We start from the raw sequence: 20,609 nt of genomic DNA, 5'->3' as shown, positions 1-20,609 counted from the left end.
GCCTTTGTGAAGTACAGTAAGGAAATAGCATAAAACAAACAAAATCTGAGGTTTTTTTGCAAAATACTAGTATAGTGGGGTTTGACTAAAGGAAGTGGCAAAGAAAATGTAATTTTAGAAAATGCACAGGAAGAGCTTTCCTAGAATACATGGGATATGTGTGGAGGTAAGAAAAAAAACTTTGTGATAAATGGAAAAACAATGTAGAAAAAGAAAATAAACTCCATGGCAAAGGAATATAATAGTAAACATGAAAATAAGATCTTGATTAACAGTTATTATAATAAAGGTAAATTTTTTAAAAACTATCACAATGGAAGTCAAATTCCAGACTGGTTGAAAATCAAATAAAAATGAAATATTGTTTGCAAAAACTGTATCTACGAGCAAATACCATTAAAACATAACAAAGAAATGGATAAAGTTGCCATCGCAAATATAAACAGAAAAAAAAAATAATGCCAGTGACAATAATAAATATTTTAGGAAAAGCACAATTCTGATAAAATATATTTATGATTTATTCAACAAATATTTATATAATGTCTACTGGAATAGTGTTGAGTGTCTAATCTACCAGGTGTAGACAAAATACTTTCTGGTTTTACCAGTCCCCCAGCCAGGTTTTACCTAGGGGTTTGTTAGTTGAGCTTTATCATTTCTGTCTTTTCTTTAAAAATCCTAGGTATATTTCTGCCATATTGGCCATGAAGTTATACCATAAGCTCTCAAGAAGTGACTATAATTATGGAGACATGTAATATGTGGATCTAAAAATTACAAGTTTTTTTTTTTTTTTTTTTTTGACTGTCACTAGGGAAAAGAACTCATGGCTATAGAGCTTAAGCAACTGACTGGCAACATAATATTCTGTTGACCCATACCTAAGGCTGCTGTGTAAATCCTGGATTTTTAAAAGACACTTAGGAAGTATATTAGGGCTCTCTAGAGGGACAGAACTAATGGAATAGATCTATATACAAAGGGGAGTTTGTTAAGTATTAACTCAAACAATCACAAGGTCCCATAATAGGCCATCCACAGGCTGAAGAGCAAGGAGAGCCAGTCCGAGTTCCAAAACTGAAGAACTTGGAGTCTGATGTTCAAAGGCAGGAAGCACTCAGCACAGGAGAAAGTTATAGGCTGGGAGACAAGGCCAGTCTCTCTTTTCACATTTTTCTGCCTACCAATCTTCTAGCTGTGCTGGCAGCTGATTAGATTGTGCCCATCCAGATTAAGGGTGGATCTGCCTTCCCCAGCCCACTGACTCAAATGTTAATCTCCTTTGGCAACACCCACAGACACACCCAGGATCAATACTTTGTATCCTTCAATCCAATCAAGTTGACAGTACTAACCTTGGGAAAAAACTCTAAAAATATGAGACAATCAAAATTATTTTGAAGCCCACTGTTGTCTGGATGCTTTTACAGAATTAATTTTTTCAAGTTTGATAGTGACATCATAGTTATATAAAAATATATATATATATTTGGAGCCACTGTACATACAGTGATAACGGCACAAGGAAAACCTCTGGAAGACAAGGGTAGAGGAGTATATGAAACAAGATTTTCTTGTCTTGGTAATTGTTAAAATTGAGTGAATCACTTTGAATGATTCAATAATTATTCTTTTTTTATACATTTGAAATTTTCTATGACAAAAATGAAAAAGGACCCAGTAGCAATGAACATATTTAACACCTTTTCTTTTTTGCTCAGTTTTGAGTGTTACCTTCATTTATTTATATAACTTATTTAATTATAAATTTATGTAATTTTATTTTTAATAATGGCTCTGTTTAACAACCAGCTCGCCAACTTTCTACAAATTTAACAACTGGATCTTCCAAGCTCATAGAAACCAGCTCCAGTGTACTACTGGTTGCAAGAGGTTTCATGAACTTTAGACAAATGTTTAACACAAAAGATAAAACAATCAAAACTAAAGACTTAGAAATGGAAATATAGTTAAAACCTATCTCTTTTTAATTTTGTTAACAAGAAAGTGTACAAAGACATTGACAGAAGTTTAATTCATTAATAAGTCAATATATTCATTTTTCTGAATGTATCAAATTGTATTTTGTACTTCCGTGTTTCCTTCCAATAAGACATAATGCTTAATACATAACTCTATTGTGTTTGCCCCAAATGAGCCATTTTATAGTAAATGAGTAGTACCAAGTAATTTTTATATTAATATTTTCCAAAATTTATCATTTTAGTTTCCACAATACTTAAATTTTATTTAGCAATTTTCTCCATCTAGGAGATGAAGATCACTCTAGCCTTGTCTCTGCTTTGTTTTCCTGCTGGCTTACTGTAGAGTTACATTATGGCTGCAGCATATGTTGGTTACCATTTGTGTGTGTGGTGAGACTACTTAAGGTTCACTTTCTTAAGAAACTTTAAGTATACTTTATTATTAGTTGTAGCACCCATGCTGTACATTAGGCCTCCAGAACTTATTTATTTTATAATTAAAAGTTTACACTTTGACTAACATCTCTTTACTTCCTTTACCTCCCAGCCTTTGGCACCTACCAATCTACTCTTTGCTTCTATGAATTCAAATTTTTAGGTTCCACAATGATACGGTTTGGGTCTGTGCCCCCACTCAAATCTCATCTTGAATTGTAATCCCCATGTGTTGGGGGAAGGGCCTGGTCGGGCAGTGATTGAATCATGGAGGTGGGCTTCCCCCCTGCTCTTCTGACAGTGAGTGAGTTCTCATAAGATCTGGTTGTTTCAAAGTGTTTGGCACTTGCCACTTTGTGCGCTCTCTCTCCTGCTCTGCAATGGTAAGATGTGCTTGCTTCCCCTTCTGCTTCTGCCATGGCTGTAAGTTTCCTGAGGTCTCTCAGTAATGCTTCCTGTTAAACCTGAAGAACTGTGAGACAATCAAACCTATTTTCTTCATAAATTACCCAGTCTCAGGTAGTTCTTTATAACTGTGAAAACAGACTAATAGACATGTATAAGTGAGATCAAACATTATTTGGTTTTTTGCATCTAGCTTATTTCACATAGAAAAATATCTTCTAGATTCACCAACATTGTTGCAGATAGCAAGATTTCTTTTTTAAGACTGAATGATATTGCATTTATGTATACGTCACATTTTTTAAAATTCATGTGTCAACAGACAGCAAGATTATTTCCACAACATGTTTATTGTGAAGAATGCTGCAATGAACGTGAAAATGCAAATATCTCTTCAGATAGTGATTTTATTTCCTTGGATATACACACAGAACCCCAGATCTTAGTTTCTTATGCCATTCTAAATAAAGGACTCAGGGCTCCATAAAAAAAATAAATAAAAAAAAAAAGAAAGAAAAAATGGCTGATTTCAGAGCTTGTGCAGGGAATACACAAAATGAGCCTAGAACATCTTATAGTTCCAGAAAGCAAGGACATCCACAAAAATCAAACCAATGGGGATATATTAAAGGGATATAGGAGCCAACATAAAAGATAGCCAACTGCCAAAACTGCAACAATTTGAGCAGCAAAATAAAAAATATATGCCTATTATATAACATCCTTAATGACATAAAAAGATTAAATAAATGAGAGATAGAAACAAATATTCCATACAGAAGAATTCTAAATAATTTATATAGGTACTACCTGCTATGTTAGGTTGGGATTAACTCCTCAAATCTTGAATGTGGACTGTGCTAAATTATTTGCTTTCAAAGAATAGAGCATGAAGAAAGGGGGAAGGTAACTTCACAGTATAGAAATCAGTCAAACATTACCTCTACCAGGTCATCAAACTATTAACACCATTGGCAGTTGGTCATCTTAATAGCATGTACATTTCATATGATAACTGAGAAGGGAACTTCTGGTCTTCCTACTAAAAACACAACCTCAGCCTAATCGTCAGAAAAACATTAGAAACATCCAAAATGAGCAACAGTCTACAAAATACTTGACCAGTGCTCCTTAAAATTGTCAAGTCATCAAAAACAAGCAAAGTCTGAGAAACTGTCATAGCCAAGAAGCACCTAAGGATACTGGATGACTAAATGTATGATTGTATTCTGGATAGAATCCTGAAAAAGAAAAAAGACATTAGGTGAAAACTAGTGCAAAGAATAAAGTGTACCAAGGCTGGCTTTTTAGTTTTGACAAGTGAACCATTCTAATGAAAGATGATAAAAATGGGAGAAACAGTGAGGGGTACATGGAAACGCTGTATAATCTTTGCAAATTTGCATTAATCTAAGATTGTTCTAAATTTTTAACTGCGTTTAAATTGAAGAAAACAGAGACAGAGAGACACTAGGAGATAATAGTTTCAGTGAATTATTTGATTAAAATATAGTACAGATAGGACTTGTGAGAATGGTACTTTAGCGAATGAAGTGGAAGGCAAAGAACATTTCTTGAGAATCTACTATGCACTACAAGTTGTTCTGAGTGCTTTGTTTTATACACTACATTTTATTTCTTGTTGTAGCATTATTCTATATTTAGACACACAAGAAAACACCTCTAAACCAACAAATCAGCTCCAAATATCTACTAGCCGAGTCTCCCAAATTACAAATAAATCAAATTGACAACCTTTGAATGTCATTAAGCCCTACGTATCACCTAGTGTGACAGGTATGAAAATGAAGGCTTCTCCAGGTTCCAAAATAAATCACTAAAATCTCAATGTCAGTCTTTCACACAAGTGAAAAACCTTCAGAATTCTATAGGAAATTACACCTTTTATTTCAAAACCAAACATTCCAGCCTGGAGATTATAAAAGGTATCTAATAATCTAAAACTGTGCTGAAGGACTCAAGGTATTATGGAAGGAACTGCCTGAAAGCTAGGATTTAAGGTAGGTTATCTGAGGCTAACAGAGGTTTACATCAATGTTTATACATTTTGGTGAAAATGTTTATATATCTATAGAAAAAGAAAAGCAAAATCGAAAAGTATGGAATGGCTACAAATTTGCTATTTCCATCAAGATTACCATGTCATAAATATCTCCTTCAAAGTGATTTTTATCACCTGTAGATTCCAGGCAAGGATTTCATATTACGTTCTGAAAGAATTACATGGCAAAAACTCGGTGGAAAACTATCTGAAATTCAGATAGAACATTCAATACATTTATTGAAAGTTTATTATGTAAACCATTGGGCTAGCTTAATAGAAGTAAATAGCATTTCCAAAACATCAAAAAAAAAAAAAAACCAAAAAACAAAAAAACAAAAAAGCAAAAATGCGTAAAAGATGATGAGAATGTCTTCGAATTGTTAAAAGTGGGAACGGGAATATTGCAGCTGTTGCATCTATTTAGAGCTGGAGAGAGGACCAGAAAATGACAGAACAAGAAGACAGACCTTCTGTCATATGTAAGACATAATTCTGTCAGAATATATATTTTTTAACCTTCAAGATATATTTACATGCCATGATGTGCATTGGATGCTGTGTCAGTTAAGATTCCTTTAACTGAATAAAAGAATAGCCAAGTAAAATGGCTGTAAAAATCGAATTTATTAACATATTTCACATAAAGGCATTCACGGGAAGTTGGTTCAGAAGTGGTAATTATAAGTTCAAAAATGTCAGGGCTCTTATCAGCTTTCACGATTTTCCCAGCTTTCCCCCATAGCCACAGAATGAGGACTGCAGCTTCAAACATCATGTCCTCACATAGTCAGGTTAAAAGTTTGCAGGAAAGTTTTAACTAGAAGGCCTGGGTTGCTCAAACCTCGCATATTCTCAAGAAAGGTCTGTCTTCAGTACTGGCCCTTGGCTACCTCCTGGAAGATGAACTCTGAGTCCTTGGAATATTCTGCCTCATTTTTCTTTTAATTTTGTTTTTTTGTTTCACATTTCTGAGGCCTTGGGCCGTGAGGCACCTGTTTGATCACCTAGTTTATACTAAAAACACGATTTACGGTAAATATCTGGTTTTGCTTCGGGGAACTGAAGTCTTAAGAGCTGAGTTTACTCACAAATGTGTTAGATGTCTACATGATTGAACCCTCACTGCCAACCTCCCCCAACCAAAAATATCCTTGCACATTAAGGCTCTGGTGAATTTTCCTGGATGGCAACAATTTGCTTGTGTCCATACATATTTTCTGGAAGAATTAAGCATGTCTGTGTGACTCTCCTAGGAAAGATTACTTAGAATCTGGCACAGAGTTTCTCCTGAGTTTAGTCCTTTGCACTCTTTCTCTGCTGATTTTAATCTATATTCTTTTGCACTGTGTCTATATCCTATGCGTAATCTGTATCCTATGCTTACTGTAACCAGGAGCATATCAGCTTTTCTGACTCCTGTGAGTTTTTCTAGTAAATGGTTGAGCCAAAGGGTCGTCTTGCGCGAAGTTAGTGTGAGATGTGGAAGACATCATGGATGACATTGTTACTCATGCTCTTTTAGTCACAGAGGGAAATCTCTCTAAGGATTTCTTCTGAAGACTTCTTAAATTCCATTGGCCAGACCCTGGGCCATGCTTAGCTGCAACTGAGGCTAAATGGAGAATGTGGCAGTTTTAGCTTCTATCATGTGAGGTAGGCTGTTATTAAGGAAAAAAGGGAAAGAAAATGGCTGTTAACTAGGACACCAAGAGTGATGACACAGATGCTTCTGGGTTCCTCTGTATTTTAAAAATTTCCCCCTTATTTATGTGAAATGCTGCTTTCTAAAAACATTTTTGCACGGGGAGAAGTCTCATGTTCCTCATTAATATGACCTATGTTATGAACCAGATATATTCCTAGACAAAAGTTAAAACTATTGGACAAATGTATGTTAATGGTGGAATTCTGCATTATATCAAGTAATTTAATCAAAGTTGATACACAGCTGTACATATGAGATTTGATCTAAACCCGAATTGACAGAAAGTAAATTAATATTATTGTTCGATTACACCTCAAGTAAATACTTAAGCATTAAATAAAATTCCTATACTTGATATTTATTTGCTACAAGTTTGTTGCTATTCTGATTTTAATCCTTTCTAAACAACTAAAGAATTTTCATAAGTGGATTAAGAAGACAGACTTTTTTCATGAAAGTATATTTCTCATGTATTAGTGTATTCTTACAATGTTTAGTATTTTCTTTTGTTAACATAATTGTTATTGTTTTGTGAAAATATATGAATTATTAATATTGGAAAAGCAACTAATACTTTGAAATATCAAATGGTGTCTTCAGCCTCTTCCCTGCCCGAATAGGGATAGGGTGACTTATTTTTGACTGTTATAGTCAAGATTGCAGGATACGTTCCAGATAGAAGACATTTGGAAGAATGTTTCTCTTCCTAGCATACCCATACCATTATAAAAAGGAGTGGGAGGCCGGGCGTGGTGGCTCATGCCTGTAATTCCAGCGCTTTGGGAGGCCGAGGTGGGCTAATAACGAGGTCGGGAGTTCGAGACCAGCCTGGCCAACATGGTGAAACTGCATCTCTATTAAAAATACAAAAAATTAGCTGGGCATAATAGTGGGCATCTGTAATCCCAGCTACTCAGGAGGCTGAGGCAGGAGAATCACCTGAACCTAGGAGGCAGAGGTTGCAGTGAGCTGAGTTTGGGCAACTGCACTCCAGCCCGGGCAACAGAGTGAAACTCTGTCTCAAAAAATAAATAAATAAATAAATAAATAATAAATAAATAAATAAAAATTAAAAGACGGTGATAGGAAATACTAGTTAACATAATGGAGACAGAGTAAAAAATAGGGGAAATCCAAGAAATTAGAAGTGAGGTATAACTTACTTCTACCCTGTCCCACAGAGGACACAACTGGAGTGAGAGTAGTGAGAAGGATGAACAGGTGGGCTAATGGGTTGGGGTCTGTGGGAGAGTATGTATCACAAGAATCCTACTTGTGTCAGGGACACAAGAGTGGGGAGGAGAGTTAGGGGAATGACTGTCCTTTATAGTATAGGGAAAATGATATGTCCTTTGAGAGACATACTGCTTCTCATTTATTCTTTTTCCTCTACTTTTTACTGTACTTCCATTATCTTAACTAGTGCTTGCTATCTCCTTCATGTGTGCAGTAGTATGGGAAGAGTGAATTTGAAGCTTAATTTTATCATCTTGATTTACAGTATTCGGTGACCTTGCAGAGATTGGAAAATGGTGATATACTCACAATAAGGAACCCCAAACACCTCCCTGAGTTTTCTACGTAGGTAAATGGCCTGAAAGAAGATTCAACAGTTTGGTATGATTCTGAGTGAAACATACATTTTAATAGAGGGAGTTAACTCCTCCAATGGAGATGCACAATACATGTACTTTTGTTTGTGAGCACATGGAACTGTTTTTGAGAATGACAGTGCTAGGAAACCCAGTATTTAAAAAAAAAAAAAATTAAAGGATTTTAGAGAGAGTTCTGTGAACTTTGTGTATCAGAGATCATGCAACTACAGCCCACAGGCCAAATCAAGTCTGCCTCTTGGTTTTGTAAACCAAAATTTAAAACAATGTAGCCATGTTTATTCATTTGCGTATCATTTATGGCCACTTTCATGCTAGAATGGTAGAGTTGGGTTGTTGCAACAAAGACTGTACAGCTCACAATGTCTAAAACACTATTTCCTGGCCCTTTACAGAAAAAGGTAGCCAATCCCTGATCTACACCAAAAAGGATATATTAACAAAGGGCACCTGCAAATGGCACATCCTCCTTGAAAATAATATGGACACAATTCCTCAGATGCTATAAATTTCTTACTGTAGAGTTAGACTCAAGGAAGAGAGAAAAAGAACTCAAATATGAAGTTGTTATTTGCAATGTGATGCTTTTATAAATATCTTAGCTGGAATTAGCTGGACTTAAATTAGCTGGAAATAACTAGATGAATTTGCCTGCTAAGAAGCAAGCTGGGGTTCCAAGTGAGATATTAAAGATAGTTCTAAATATATAATTATATTTTTGTACATCTGAGTTTTGTGGATCTAAAATTTTAGGTCACAATATTTTTACATCAAAATACCATGGCTTTGAAATTAGTAAGGACACAGTCACTTTTAACTTCCATTGGTTTGTCTGAGACTTGAGTTTGTGATTTTTTTTCCCCTCCATTCTTCTTTTCTAACTGGGGTCACACAGAAAAAGGAAATGAAGAATATTTTTAATTGCAAACTGCTTATTTGACTTATTTTCTGTTGACACCAGTGCCTTTCAAGTATATTGGGGATTCCAACTTTAAAAAATTATATAACTTAAAAAGCATGGACATGATCAGATGCTGGTAATTTTACGATTTTTCCTGACCATATTTTTTAAAACTGTGTTCATGTTATTATACCACTACTTTGATTAAAGTATTATAATCTCTTAGTTTTTTTCTTTTATCTCTTCTGGAATGTATATTCTATGTATATTTGATCTCCTGCATCTGTTCTTTGTGTCATTTTTTGTTTTGTCTCATCACTTCGATTTTTATTCGTAATCTCTGATTATTGAGAAAATTTCTCTGTTTATCTTCAAATGCACTGATAGAGCTTTTCCAATAACTAATCTACAGCTCACTAGTAGATTGCCTTTTAAAAGGTAAAGATTATCTTTTTGTTCACCAATAAATATTTCCTCACAAAGCTTATTACTCATTATTTAATAATTGTTCTACTTTTATAATAGTATGCTATTGAATCTTGATAAGGATATTAAAAAGGTATTTTATAATTTTCTTTACTTTCTTATAACTATTTTAAACATAAATAAATTCTCAAAATATTTCTTTATTTGAAATTTGTTTCATATTTTAATTTTTTTTTTTTTACTTATTTTCTCAAAGAGAATAATTTTCTTATGTACTATGTCCTAGAAAAGTTGAGACAGTTAAGATAGTTTCCATCAGATATGACATAAAGTAACTGGGTGACTCTTTTGTGTCTTGGTAAAAGAATAATAAAAAAAAAAAATTCATATTTACTTCAGTGACAAAGGTAGAAGCAAGAACATCGGGTAGATCCAAGAACATTCAGTTTAACCATGAACTCTAGTAATATGTCAGAAACCTTAGTTTTGGTGGCAAAGGATGTCACTGTAACCTGAGATGGATGAAGAAAACAATCTTTGCCTATTACTAAAAGTAAATCTTGCATATGTGTCAGAGGCAGTGTCCCCAAACTGCCACAGCTTTACCCAGAACAACCCTCAAGGAATGCATTTATTGTGATTGGTAGGACTGAATCCCGTTTTGATATTATTTGCACTTACCTGATAAACTTTCCAGAATGATTCTTGTGATACATACTCTCACACAGACTCCAACCCATTAACCCACCTGTTCATCCTTCTCACTACTCTCACTCCAGTCAAGAAGATTTTATCCAGCTTGCTCCCAGGGTTCACTCTTATTCCCAAAGCAAATTTTTTTTGCATATGGCAAGTAACCTATTGATTGTTTCTTCCTATCTTTTTGTCTCATTTTAAACATTTTCAAAGATTTCTAAAATTTTCTGATGTTTGAATGGCACTCTTTTCCTGATCCGATATCAGTTCATATTTCTTTCTGTGTACCTCAGTGGATTTCAACAACAAAGAAAAGGAGTACCTTTTAATTTTAATTTCAAATGCATAAGATAACTGACATTTTCTTTCTGCTCTTAATAAACTGAAGTTATTCTGTCATCTATAATCTTTGCTCTTTATTAATAATTTAACTGTAGCCAGACTATAATAGAGAAGTAAATATGATGGTGAGAAACAAAATTAGGTAAACTTGAAAATTAATCTAAGACTTGTGATCAAACAGAAGTTTAGGTTAAATAAATTTGAGAAATAGAATTATACAAAAGGAAGCACCAATTTAAATATTCCATTTAAAATCATTTTAAAAACAAATAGAAGTTTTTTGTGTCAGATAAGAGGAAAAATGCATCACACGTGCAAGTCTCTACCTTTTACTAACACACTGCTCAGCTTTTTAAGTTGACACAATATGATAATATCTTTAATAATATATTTATAATCCTGATTTAATAAACATATAATTTTATTTTATTATGTACACAAAATATGCACTCATTCACATCATCTTTGGTACTTTACAAAAAATATAATCCAGATCAGGAAGTGAAAATGAACCCCAAATATAAAGAAAGAGTGGAGGGAATGCAGTTTATATTATTTATTGACAATGCAAATCAGAAAAAAAGTGGAATATTAAAGAAACAGAAATAAGTCAAGCTTCTTGCAAATAAAATAAATTTAAAAGTGACATAGCCATAGGTATAAAATATATTAAAGTAATTAACTATTCATGTATGGTTCTTCATTAATAATATAAAGTTATTGATATGATGGATGGAGCTTTAGGGAAATATCAATTAAATTTAACAAGAACAACAAAAAGCCAGAGGCCGGGCGCGGTGGCTCCAGCCTGTAATCCCAGCACTTTGGGAGGCCGAGACGGGCGGATCATGAGCTCAGGAGATCGAGACCATCCTGGCTAATACGGTGAAACCCCGTCTCTACTAAAAACTACGAAAAACTAGCCGGGCGAGGTGGCAGGCTCCTGTAGTCCCAGCTACTCGGGAGGCTGAGGCAGGAGAATGGCGTAAACCCGGGGGGCGGAGCTTGCAGTGAGCTGAGATCCGGCCACTGCACTCCAGCCTGGGCGACAGAGCGAGACTCCGTCTCAAAAAAAAAAAAAAAAAAGCCAGGAAACATGAATAGACTACAAAGGTCAGCTTAAAAATTTAAAGTTATCTAAGAATAATCCCAGTAAAAGATAGTTATATAAATAATACTTTCAAACTTTGCTCTGTAAAATATTATTTTATATAATTATACTTTTAAATTTTATACCTTGAAGTTTAATTGTACATTATACTTTTTAAATATTAAAGAGGTATGTGTTTCTAAACAATATCCAAACTTAGTGCAAAAGTCTAGAATATGCTCTAAAAAAAGGAAGTTTCCTATCACTATGATTATTTTATACATTTTCTAATACTTTAAATAAATATAAGGAATAATTGAAATAGCAGCTGGGCATGGTGGTTCACGGCTGTAATCTCAGCACTTTGGGAGGCCAAGATGGACAGATCACTCGAGGCCAGGAATTTGAGACCAGCCAGACCAACATGGCAACACCCTGTCACTAATGAAAATACAAACATTAGCTGGTGTGGTGATGTGCAACTGTAGTCCCAGCTACTCGGGGGGCTGCAGTACGAGAATCATTTTATCCCTGGAGGCAGAGGTTGCAGTGAGCCAAGATTGCACAATCGCACTCTAGCCTGGGCAATGGAGTAAGAATCTGTCTTAAAAAAAAAAAAAAAAAAAAAATTGAAATAGGATCTCTAAATATTTGGAAGCAGGTAACAAAGTGTACCCTTATTTGCAGATGTTAAAAATATCCTCGTGAAGAAAAACATTTTCAATGTAAAGGTTTCCAATTAACAAGAAGACTCAGTAATATATTTAGTTAAATAAACGAGCAGATATCAATCATTCTATATCAGCAATAATCAGAGAAACACAATCATAAGAAAACTATATCACTCACTTTAGGAAAAAGAAAAAAAAAACATACCCAGTAATAAGCTTAACAAGAAACATGTAAGACGTAGGAAAAATATTGCTAAATTTTCCTGTTTCTAATATATAATATCTATATCTCTTACAAATCAATAAATATAACAATATTTCAAACAAATGGGTCAAGATTATGGACAAGCAAAACAGGAAAGGTATAGATGTAAAGATATATTCAATATGAATAGCAATAATGCTAGCAGAGTAAATTATAAGACTTTTAATTTGCAAAGATTAAATCATAGTTCGATAACCAGTATTGTCTAAGGTAGGAAAATGGGGCCCTGTCTCAGTCCATTCTCACCCTGCTATAAAGAAATCCTTGAGACTGGGTAATTTATGAATTAAAGTGGTTAATTGGCTCTTAGTTCTGCAGGTTGTACAGGAAGCATAGTGACTTCTGCTTCTGAAGACGCCTCAGGAAGCTTCCAAATATGGTGGAAGACAAAGGGTGAGCTAGGCACCTCACATGGCCAGGGCAGGAGGATGAAAGTGGGGGAGGTGCCACACAATTTTAAATCACCGGATCTCACAATAACTCACTATCCTGAGGACAACACTAAGGGGAGATGGTGTTAAACCATAGGAAACCACCCTCATCATCCAATAACCTCCTACCAGTCCCCACCTCCAACAATGGGGATTACAATTCTTCATGAGATTTGAGTGAGGACACAGATCCAAACCATATCAGGCCCTATGATATCATTTTTTTTTGGTTACATATAAATTAGCACGAGTTTCATAAATTATGTTGTCTCTAATTGTTTTCATAATCTTGGAATTCTGCATTACCAATTGCTTGTGATTTTGCTTCTAAGAATTTATTCTAAGAAAGTAATTAAAGTGGATCAAATTTTATAACAAGAGACTTATCCATGCACTATTTCTAACAGCTAAATATTTGTAAGAAATCTAACTCAAAATAGTACTGAAGTGAGACATACCTTAAGATGGAATATTATATCATTTTTACAGGAGTACATTTATTAACATGAAATGAGTCTTGGTAAAGAAAACAGGTTATAAAATTCGTATATAGTATGTTATTTTCTTATATTCATGCACCTAATTTAAAAAACACATACCGCAACTCACTCTTTCTAGTGTGTATTAGTAGGGTTGTGGAGAATTTCAAGCTACACACACACACACAAATATACACACACAGGCACACACACAAATCACTATGTTTTAATTATTCTTTCTGCTCTTCCTTGAGTGTGTATATTACATGTCATCAGAAAAAAGTGATTGGCCTATTCCATTCCTACTAACATCTACCTGTCTCTTCCTTTCTCTTCCTCTCCATCCTTCCCTCTCTTTCGTTCTCTCTCATTACCTCTTCTCTCTCTGGTTCTTTCTCTCCCATATTTGATTTCTCCTCTTTGAGTGAGCATGTCAGATCCACAATGACCCATTCAAGAACACAGTAATTCACATCCCAGTGCCGTCATCTTGAACCTTACAGAAAAAGCTGTAACTCTGATGTACTGGATTTAAAAGTTTTGAAACTCTTGATAGAAATACAAAAACGAGGAAATTTGTACCAGATTGATGTAATTATTTTGGGGAAACATTAGGTTCTGTCACAGTAACTGTGCTTGGCTGTCTAGGAAACATTTTCACTTTTATTTTTAAGAAATCCTTAGTGAACTGAAAACAAATAATTGTGAAAGTCCTAATAACAATGATTGCATTAATAAATGCTGTGATGAGGTTAGCATCTTTGTACTCTACTGGCTTCACAGCACATCTATCTGTAATAATTCTTACTGAAGGTTTCCTTTTCAAATTCGGTACCTACTTGACCCTTATTCCATGCTTTCAAGAAAAACAATTCTTACTAAATGATTAATTGTTAAACCAAAAAAAAGTTTTAAATATATTTGTTTCCTATAATTACCTAAGTAAAATGTGTAAATTTATGAATCAAAATGGAATTCCTTGTGTTCAGCAAAGTTGGCCACTTTAGATGGTTTCACTGCATTATTGTTCAGCAATTCACATCTTCTTCTGAGTAAAGACATTTTATGTAAATGAGTGTATTTCTCAGTACCATTAAGCACATCAGCATCCTTTCTACTGCTATTTAGTACAGACTCAGAATGCACAAGAATGGTCAGAAAAGACAGATAGGCTCTAATGACATAATCAAGATATATTTCTATTTGAAAGAAAAATAAGATAAACTGGAAGAGAAAATGATATGAGATCAATTAATATTTCACACCATGGTTGCTTTTATATGACAGAGTATTTCTGAATGAGTGACCATCTAGCATCTTTCTGACTATTTTATTGTAATACCTCTTCAAAGCCACAAAGTTATTCTTTATGGTGGTAAATAAAATACTTAATACTAGCTCTATTTTTGGATACATACATTCTTTATGGGAAATCTTCCATCAATCCCTGACATAATGAGAAACAAATATTTGTTTGTAATAATGGGGCCATAAGAATGATGCCTCTTCAAAGCACTTTAGACAAGTGAATATCTCATGTTATTTTCACCATAACACCTTGTGGTAGGTATTCTTGTATATTATACCTCCCTTTTCATTTTTTATATATGTTACATTTGATGTTGCCCTGGCATACAAAACTTGACAGTAGTGTATGGAGTTTGAGTGTGAGTTTGCTAATTTCAAAGCCAATGTTCTTTCCACTCTGCCAACACCCTTCTAAAACATTGATGCAGATTCCTCACTGCTCAGTTATATAAAAAAGGCTTCTTTAAAAGTTCTAAAGATCTTCTATACTCCCAGGAAGATTTAGATTAACACTGACAGAGATATATAATGTTTCAGTCAGTCACATTTCTCAATCTTTCTAAGAAGGGGCACAGAATATTTTCCACTACACAGATATTCCTATAATAATACATGGAATTTTAAAGCATAAAGTCAGTGTACAGGACATGCATAAGCCCCAGCAAGTCGGAAGGATTTCATGTCCACTCTATCAGTGATTGTTTCTTCTCCAAATAACAATCTCTGAATCAAATCTAGTGTGGCCAGTAAAGGTTGTTCATTTTATATTCTTTAAAAAACATGGTTACTCAAAGAATCAACTGTTATTCTTCTCATATGTTGGTTAGTTATATAACAGAAACTTCGTAGCTTCTTCCATCATGGCCTATGCAAATGGGTAAAAGTAAAAATAATATTTTTTTTTACTATAATGGAAACCCTTGATGGATAGATTATTCTGAAGCATTAATTTTTATCATATAACTTTTAAGTAAATAGGTATTTCCATATTGATATTCCTTGTGGATATATAAAATTATAAATAATTATTATTGGACAAGACTTGAGATATCCACTCAATTATTTCTTTACTGCATGAATTCTGTGTACAACATCCCAAACAAATGGCTACCTAGTCCCACCATTAAAACCTCCAGCTATGGTTAGTTCGTTAATCTTATTAGTTTTCCCACTTCATTTGTGTGTAGGATTTAAGTTTGGCAATTCTTGCCTTCTATTGAAAAAATACCTTCTTATAAATTTGACCCAGAGACTTAAAAATTCCTTCATACAATAGGGTTTTAAATCTTTGAAGGCACTCTTTTGAGTCTCTCTGAAATCTTCAGCATTATTTTATTATTTTTATTATTTGAGTCATATCTTCTAATGGTCACTCACTAATGCCTCAGTCTTCTTTACTTTTTAATGTAAAGTTAGTTTTAACAAGTTTTTAGCTGTTTGGCTGTACATTTTTCTTGAATTTTTGTAAAGTTCTATTAACAGTAAATTGATGTATGAATTATTTCCATCACCAAAGTTTTCCAATCGCTATATCATTATTATTATTAACACTGTGAGCCTTAGATACAGGTTTTTATTTATAATTTTATAAGATTATAAACATATTTACTTAATACTCCCATTGCAGTAACAACATTATCATTATTATTTTGAGAAAATAAAAGTAATTTATTTTTAGTTAATAACTCTTTCTGGAATATTGTTTGACAGGATGTTAAATGTTGAGCAATTGATACCGTATGATCCCTTTGTTTATCTCAATCTTATAGGTTCATGTCTACTGAATTCGGGCTAGCATTTTAAGCCATAAATTCTATGTTGTTTTCATAAGTAATAGGTGGATTATCAAAACAACCTTGTAGTGTAATAAGTATATAAAATACACGAAATGCTTGGCATTTGTTGATATAAAATAAAAGTTTATTTCTTCTCTTATTCTGCTCTTTCATAAAGGCAGTATTTTTCCTTTTGTTCCTTTCTTGTTTTTGTTTTTTCATTAAAAAGGCATCTATTCCATCTTCCCTATAAACAAATACTTCTTCTTCTCTCTTATAATTTTTCCCCAGATAGTTTCTCCAAGAATACTATTTTTATTCCCAACAAATTGTTAATATTTCATCAGGCAATTGTCTGATACAGCATAATTGGAAAATAGGAATTCTGCTAAGCATACTTCAGTCACTCTAAAAGAGACATCCTATGAGGTTGTCACATGCTACTTTGTTCCAGGACAATTGTAATAGAGCAGAACAAGCACTGAATTTAAAGAGTTACGTCTGAATCTCAATTATACCATGCTTCATGAACCCTGGGAAGTAACTTCTCTCCTCCATTTCAGTTGTTCTAAGTAGGTGCGAATCAGGGCTATCACCAGTGTTGCTGCAAATATTAAATGAGTTTGAATGTGAAGCACTGGGCTTTCAACATTTTCACTAAATTGGATTCCTACAGTTGAATAATAGTCACTATCTTGATGCTCATTCATTTGAAGTGTTTTCTTTAATTTATAAAACACTTAAGTTGTTAGTGAATAATCGATCCATCAAGAGTTTCCATTATAGTAAAAAAAAAAAAAAAAAATACGTAATTGAGAAAAGAAGCACACTACCTTTTCTGGATACAACCTTTCTATGATCAGCTCATTAGTAACTGGATCTATAAATACTATTTGTAACCCAGAAAAAGTGCCATTTCCATTATTTATTTGTAATAAAAATGCTTTGTAGATGTTTCTCCTTTTGATTTATCCCAGTTACAAGAGTACCATCTTATTGACTACTGCTCAAAGTCCTAATTTCTCTAGATAACAATGTCACCAACAAACACCATCAAGCTTAGATAAAATAAGCTTTTGTAGTTTTTTTGTGTTTTTTATTTATTTTTTTATTTTGAGACGCAGTCTCACTCTGCAGCCCAGGCTGGAGTGCAGTGTCGCGATCTCGGTTCACTGCCAGCTCCACCTCCCGGGTTCACACCATTCTCCTGCCTCAGCCTCCCCAGTAGCTGGGACTACAGGCGCCCGTCACCGCGCCCAGCTAATTTTTTGTGTTTTTAGTAGAGACAGGGTTTCACCGTGTTAGCCAGGATGGTCTCGATCTTCTGACCTCGTGATCTGCCTGCCTCCCAAAGTGTTGGGATTACAGGCATGAACCACCGCACCCAGCCAGTTTCTGTAGTTTTAATTAAATCTGGTTGAAAGATAAGTGAAACAGTTCAACATGTATTAATGAATTAAGAAATTGTGGAATTTGATTGACAGTTTAAAATTACATTAACCTTGACCCACCCAATTTATTAGTTTATTATAGAAAAAGTTACTCAGAGTCCCTGGAAATAGAGCTAATTAAGACACACCAGGAAATGGTAAAAACTCAAATGAACATGATAACATTTTCAAAAACTTCATTCAAATGCCCTAGGGAAATCTATCAATTTGGGGCTATCTAATGTACAACTCAACAGAATATTTTAAAACTAGGGCAGTTTGATTCTAGACAAGTGCTCAGTGAAAAATAAAGTGGTGATGCATCGCAGAACTTAGACAGCAAGTCCAGGTAAAATTTAAAATACGCAAAATGTACTAATGGACACAATCCCTCATCCAGGAGCAGTCTCTTTATGTTGTCCTTAGGGCCCCCCCATTACAGCCTCTGGTGTTATAAGGCTCCCGTTTCTGACTACCATCTTCTAGTTCCATCCCCCAAATTTCTAACTTTCCAGATTCAGATCCATCATCAAGGTCATCAAAATCCACATGGCTCGTGTTCTTTTTTTCCTGACACACAAACTTTTGGTAAAGCATAAGTGAAGGTAATTGCTGAAAATATATTATAATGTTTCAAGTATAATTGGATAAGGGCTGGCTAATTACTTTTTAAAATCGTAGTGAATTTTTTAAAAAGTTGGATTAAAAAGGGAAAAACCCAAATGACTTCTGACACGTTTACAATGTGGCAGGTAGGAACAGAACTATCTGGGTGTAGCCAGAGGGCCAGAGTGCTGTAGAAAATAGACAATGTATTTTCCAAAAGACTTGGAGATGGACTGTTAATTTTGAGTCACTTAAATAGATATAGTTAAGTGGGCTTATATTGTATTATTTTCTCTTTCATAAAATCCACATTTTAACAACTTTTCTTTATTCCTTCACCAGAGGAAGTTAGAAATCTAAACATCTCTTGCATTCTGAGCAAACTTTCTTGCTCTTTTTCATAGGAAGGATAATGATACACCAAAGAGGCACATATCTTAATTTCTGGAACCTGTGAACACTTAGGCCACAGGGCAAAGGGATTAAGATTATATATGGAATTTAGGTTACTAATCATCAGAACTTAAAATGATACTCTTCAAATGCACACAGCATACCTACTTATTCTATGTAAATTGTGCCCATTTCTTTCAGCTAAGTCACTGCTGGATCCAGTGTTCATGTAACAATGCATGAATTTTGGTGACCTGGGAACCCCCACTCAACAAGGAGAGGAGATAGTAAAAGAGTATGCAAACAGGATCAAAGGAGTTGTTTTCTGGTCTCAGACACATATCTACAGACAGTGACATGTCATCCTGGGCTTTGATATCTTTTTTCTGGGTCTCACTTAAACAGAAAAGTCTTTAAAAATTTTTTTGCAGTGCTTAGAGGTACCCTAAAAGTACTAAGAGGTTTTCTCTGAGCCTTCCATGGTCAGCAAAATGGGCAAGAATGAAGAAACTGAACTTAACACTGCCCTCCCTTTTTTCTGTCTAAGTCACAATGGCTCCATTTTAAATGATAGACTAGATAAAGAAAATGGAATACTATGCAGCCATAGTAAGGAATGAGATATTGTCCTTTACAGGGACGTGGATGGGACTGGAAGCCATCATCCTAAGCAAACTAACGCAGGAACAGAAAACCAAACACTGTATGTTCTCACTTATAAGTTGGAGCTGAACAATGAGATCACATGGACACAGGAAGGGAAGCAACACACACACTGGGGCCTATAGGAGTCTGGGGTGGGGGAAGGAGAGCATTAGCAAAAATACCTAATGCTTACCTGGCTTAGTACTTAGGTGATGGGTTGATAGGTGCTGTAAACCACTATGGCATACGTTTACCAATGTAACAAACCTGCACATCCTGCATGTGTACTCTGGAACTTAAAATAAAAATTAAAACGATTTTTCTCATTGGGCTTCCGCTTAAAAATTTCCTTGAATAGGAGAATTTACTTACTCAAAAAAAAAAGGAAGAAAGAAATGTTAGAAAATGCATGCATTGGTGTATTTTTAGGTCTTTCAAAATTCTCAATTTTGGTACTTCTAATCAACATTATTCGATTCAACGAGTGTTAATTAAATGTCAGAGGACTCAGAACTGCAGTTTTTACTTAGCATATTGTGAACATTTTCCCATAATATAAAATGTTCTTTGTGAAGATGATTAATTCCAGTGATATTCCATTAAATAGATATGCCACCGTTTTAAACTATATCTCGATTTTTATGAAAGTAAAGTGTTCCATTTTTTTCAGTTACTTTAAATGATGCTTAAATGAACATACTTGTACATAAATCTTTAACTGCATTTCATATTTCAATTGAATTATTTTGTAGAGGGTAATTATTCATTTATTTACTTAAGAAATCTTTATAGAAAGCCATCATATACCAGGAACTATTTTTTGCTTTAGTACACAAGAAAGAACAAAACAAACCCATTGCCCATTAGATATATTATAAGAAAATAAATATATAATTTAATGTGAGGAATGACTATTGCTTTGAAAATAAACAAGATAAAG

The 20,609-nt window shown here is 34.2% G+C and overlaps 1 long non-coding RNA gene across 1 annotated transcript in view; it reads left to right on the top strand.

Annotated features, from left to right (window-relative positions):
- LOC117062086 overlaps positions 1–19,792 on the top strand; it is a 28,481-nt gene extending 8,689 nt beyond the window's left edge. The window contains exons 2-3 of the long non-coding RNA XR_004428207.1: positions 10,853–10,858; positions 19,635–19,792. This is a non-coding gene — a long non-coding RNA (uncharacterized LOC117062086). The remainder of the gene's footprint in view (positions 1–10,852; positions 10,859–19,634) is intronic.
- Positions 19,793–20,609: the final 817 nt, after the last annotated feature.

The sequence above is a fragment of the Trachypithecus francoisi genome, unplaced genomic scaffold (genome assembly GCF_009764315.1).
Source record: "Trachypithecus francoisi isolate TF-2019V2 unplaced genomic scaffold, Tfra_2.0 Lachesis_group17, whole genome shotgun sequence".
Taxonomy (NCBI): domain Eukaryota; kingdom Metazoa; phylum Chordata; class Mammalia; order Primates; family Cercopithecidae; genus Trachypithecus; species Trachypithecus francoisi.
This window is presented reverse-complemented; position numbering and strand designations above follow the sequence as displayed.